At 36.8% G+C, this 5,192-nt stretch overlaps 1 long non-coding RNA gene across 1 annotated transcript; it reads right to left on the minus strand.

Moving 5' to 3' along the window:
- Positions 1–1,547: 1,547 nt before the first annotated feature.
- LOC310900423 lies at positions 1,548–5,192 on the minus strand. The gene is made up of 3 exons (XR_014585122.1): positions 4,486–5,192; positions 2,809–2,874; positions 1,548–2,245 (listed from the first exon to the last, which is right to left on the minus strand). It is a non-coding gene; the product is annotated as an uncharacterized lncRNA (long non-coding RNA).

The raw sequence follows: 5,192 nt of genomic DNA on the forward strand, positions 1-5,192 counted from the left end.
CAACTATATTTCATATTATTTACTATGTAATGAAGTTATCCTGAGGAGCACTACTTAATTTTTACATCTGCTCTAAACACAGAACAAGGGAGACCAGTTGTCTTTGTAGTTGGATGCATTTGATATGAAATCAGAACACACTTAATTTATCATTTGCAAACATCTTACCCAGTTTTAGGAGCAATTATTATTATTTTTTTTCAAGTTCTGGATTTTAAAAAGATTCTGTATTTTCTTTCACATGCCTCAATAAATCACTTGGTAAGCACCTGATAAGCAGGCAATCCTTGGAAGTATGGAGTAAGAGTCTATTTGTAGTTTGGAGTTTCCAGGAAACCTACACTTAAAACTCCAGTCATCAGCAAGCATTTAGCTTTGTGCCAGGAATTACTAGACAGGACTTTCCTCCTATTTGATTCATAATCTAAATTTCCAAATTATAGATAACAGGAGTTGATGCTGAAGACTGAGTCAGATTTAATCAAAAGTGAAGATTAAAGTGTTTCTTTCCTGCTGTATCTGTTTCATGGAACTTCATTTCACTGCTATAAGTGATTTGAAGTCTATCAGAAAGCTAATCAAATTAAGCTATTCTTCAGCAAATCCTTTGCTTCTCATTTTGAAAGTGGCTTGCAAGCTGATTCCTGACCTGTGCATGAAGCAGCTCTCTGCCAGTAACACGGCAGTTCTAAGGGCTGTGCGTACCACACGTACCTTTATCTCTGGGACATACACATCTGGTGATGTTAGAAACAAGTCTCCAAGTCTAAGGAAGAAATTATTCTTTTTATATTATACATTGTAGTGACAGTGCAAAAGGTACCTTCAAAAAACAAAACCAAACGTTCAGTTAAAGTAATCATTCATGCTCATTCTCTAGGGAAATAAGAAACAGTAAGCCAAAACCTAATAGTTTCTCTCCATGCTTACGTGGTAATGAGAGTCAGTCATTTACATGCAAGCCTCAGACTTATTTTAGACACTTTGGCTATGCCACCTGGCCTCTAGCTGCTATTCCAAAAGGGCAGCTATTGTCCCCTATTGCTTTAGCTTCCTTCCTTTTTATTTTTTTGAAACCACTTGTAAAAGGCCACCACAGTCCCAACACATAATGTGGGGGAAAAATATAATTAAAGCCATAAAAGCAAATTATAAATCATATTAGCTTCAGCAATGGTGCATTTTTACATATCCCTCAGCAAACAGCTTCTAACAGAGTGATTTGGCAACAGGTACCCTGTTCTAAATGCTAAAAAAAGAGTGTAATTTAAATTAATGAGGCCTACTTTAGTGAATCCTGAAGAATTAAAATAGTTTAGAGACGGAAAAGGAATTCTTTTGAAAGGGTGGCAAATCCTGCTGGATTACGAGTAGTGAACGATTTACAAATGAACAAATAAAGTAATCTTAATTATAATACTTCCTCTTGCTTCACAGACTTTCACTAGTTAGCTCAAAAGAAACCATTTCAGGAGTTTTCTGAGGAAGGCAAGTGATCACAATATTCACAAATATATATATTTATATCCACAATATATATTGTCTCATATATATGTATATATATATACACACACATATGTGTGTGTGTGTATAGATATATATACACGTATATGATATTCATAGATTTCTTACTTGAAGCCTCTATTTTTCACCTCTTGCAAAAGCTGTGAAGACATCTACGAAACAGTTCCTGACATGGGGCTGGTAAAACCAGAAGACAGGTCATGGAGAAGCATTACTAGCAGGGATTATTTGAAGCCAATTGCAAGATGAAGGGGAAAAAGAGCTAACAAATGAGAAAGGATGGAAATAAACTCACAGGAGAGGAGGCAACAGAGCTGTGTTTTTTTTTTTTGTTTTGTTGGTTTTTTTTCATTTTGTTTTTTCTTTTCCTTAAGCATATGATTCACAATGTGTCTGAGATTTCAAGACTTCTTTCTAACAAACATGAACAAGGACCCTCTAGAACATCTCTACAACAGTCAGATAAAGTTCTGCTTCTGGAATATCTTGTCTTTATATTTACTGTAGTGGAGAAACAATGAGCTTAAAATGTTGAAATCATCACAAGGAAAATGAAAATCTAACTTTCTTGTAAGATTTCTCACCTGTAATCTCTGGAGTCTTTATAATATCTTCAGGTAGCTAAACTGGGTGCTTCAGCTTTCTGTTGTATTGTAAGTTGTTTTCTTTGTCTTCTCATAGTACAATTGTTTGAAAGAGATGAGGCCAAGTGCCAGGAGACCTGAGACACATGAACATGAAGCACCATGTGCTTCCCTCATTGACATTTCAGTATCACTGGAAGCAAACTGCAGCTTTTCAAGATATTGTTGGAGACACTACCCTAATGTTTTCAGTCTCTTAGCACCTTTATGGACAGTCCCAGTAGCATTTGCATTTTATGACTCTGGATTCTATTCACATATAAGCAGGAAAACAGTTACTGATGAAAGAATATTCAGAAAGTCTTTAAAAATTTAACACCAATACAGTTTAAGTCCTCACAGACTTTGACAAAAGTTGAAGTTTCCCATCTGAATATGCTTTGCATTTTATGCAAATGAACATTTTTGAAATATTCATAGCAATTCTAGCAAAAACATTTTTAACTACAGATATACCTCCATAGTTTTGTGAAAATGACAGTCTACTTAAAAATGGTTTTGGTAGATTAAGCCACTAATTCTTCCAATACATTGAAACTAATCTTAACGGGGCGGGGGGAGGAGGAGAGGGTGGGCAACACCAAAACCAACAACAACAAAAACCACAATGAAGTAAAAGGAGATTAGATATTCTTCTCACCTTTTTGAAGGCCTAGAAAAACGCTCTTCTTGCCATTTCTTATCATAGGTGAGATAGGGATTTATCCTAGAAAACATATTTAGCGGTCGCGTACCTTAAGAAAACACTATTTAGAATTGCAATCTATAATTGCTTAATCTGATGTTTGCATATAAAAGTCAGTCAAGCATTCAAGCTAACCACAAGAATAATAGCTAAACACATGCAAATATTTTTTCAACATCACAAAAATTTCAGAAGAACCCCCTAAAAATTCCAGAGTCAGAAGAACATATTCTAGAGTTTGCAATTAGAACTCATGGTTGGTATGATAATTCCCTCTCATTAAGGCTTTTTCTGCTTCTCACTTACAAGGCAGAGCTAAAATTTCCTGTGCTTAATTAACCTGGAAAAAAAAAAAAAAAGAAAGACAACAACAAAATATTAAGAAAAATAGCATCTAGTCATGCAAGAATCCAGAGTTCTTTTGAAAGTTCCAAGCAAAGTTACTATTTTCCTGCGCTAATCTCTTGCTTTATGTCATTAGGTAGACAAATTTGTATCATTAGATTAAGCATTACCCACTGCTATGGCTAGTCAGTAATTTTTTTAAAAAGCTGGTATTTCCTGAGGTATTGATACCTGTCCGCTCAATTCTGAAATTACAAGTGAACTGGCAATTGGGTGTAGAGCATACCTACAAACAGACAACCACTACATTAAACAGCCTAAAAATTAATAGGACTCAGGTTTAGAGTAGTCCAGAGAAAATAATGGCCAAGGCTACACCCAAATCAGCCCTAATCCCTTGAGATCTCTAGACTACCCTTTCTGGATTCATAGATTGATCAATTAACTTAATCAAATCCACTATAAGAGTTGCAGCTTTCGCTTGGTTAGTTGATTGCCTTTTTGTATATATTTTAAACAAAATTAAATGTTTAAAAAATCTCCAAGAGCGCTAGACACCTTACACTCAAACAAGAATGTAAGGCTTCCCTGTCTCCTCCCTGCCAAGTCAGTCATATATATGTCAGTCCGAAATACCGTGATGAGCTATGCATAAGGGAAAGCCGCCTTCTCACAGATTGCCTCATAGATTCTTCAGGGTATATCTCTCAGCCAAGAGTATCTGCTCCTAGCTATCAACTGTCTCATCGCTTCTGTTTGAGCAACAGATGCAATGTTGCAATTATTTTCTTCAAATGTAATCAGGGCAGGTTTCTCTCAGACCTGCCCCGATGTTGTACCCATACACATACATTCTCTCACACACACACTGAAGTAGAAGTGTTGAAGGCTCAGCAGGGAAGTTCAGAAGCCTGTCCCTGCTCATCCTGCAGCCCAAGCCCAAAAGGTTTGCAAACATATTTGTTAAGCGGTAGCGTGACTGGCCCTCTCTGCCAGTCTGTCTCAGCACACACAGATGCACATTTGCACATGCACACACTCATGATGCATAAACATGCTTTAAAAGGGTGGCCAAGAAATAAAAGTCACTTTCATAAGTGTGTTATGGACTTCAAACTTATGAAGCTATATTTCTCTAGGAATTTACTAAAGATAAACACATGGGCAGAGATCACCTGCTTATGCCTTATGGCTTCAAAAATCCAAGCATTCCTTGATAATCAATAAAATAGAGATCCTATGCTACACAAAGAAAGATGACCAAATACAGGTGACAAAGACAACTACCTTTTGACTTTCTTTCATCTCCTCTACCCTACACAACAGGGACGATCTTCCAACATAAAGGATGCCTTCCTGCCAGTGTGCATTCTTCGGCAAAATACCCCTCTCTCTCTAGGGTCAAAATCTCACCCGATATTTAAGCCACATGAATATAATTGAAGACACTCCTGATAGGTCAACTTAGTTTTGTGAATTCATAGCAGCATCAATGCTATTGTTAAAGCTGAAATCAATAACCTCGGGGTAAACAGTGAGTATTGACCTTCATATGCATCATTCTTCCCTTTAATACACCCAAGTGTGTCACAAAGTAATGATTAACGCAGTTGTCACAGCAACAGGCAGCTGGGAGAAGCTGACTTGTTTTAAAACAAAAGTATTAACACAGATCTGTTGTGGTAAAACTACAAGCCTGTCCTTCAGCTCACAGTCAATGAAACCAGGTGCATCGTGGCTAAAGACACTGGTATTGAACAACATGTCCGTAAGAGGAGATGATCATATTTCTTCTTCTTTATAAACTTTTCTTATTTCAGTAAGAGCACCTAGACCCTTTGTTTGGGGTCTTCCTCTGCTGATTTCAGAATGGTTGAAGCCTGATAGCATACAAATATATAGGAAAAGCAGATGAGGATGTAGGTGCCTTAGAGCACTGTTTAGAATAATTTAGCACATTCCAAAATTTCTCTTCCATTCCAGGCTGGGAGTTG

The sequence above is a fragment of the Anser anser genome (assembly GCF_964211835.1).
Source record: "Anser anser genome assembly, chromosome: 5".
NCBI classification, from domain to species: domain Eukaryota; kingdom Metazoa; phylum Chordata; class Aves; order Anseriformes; family Anatidae; genus Anser; species Anser anser.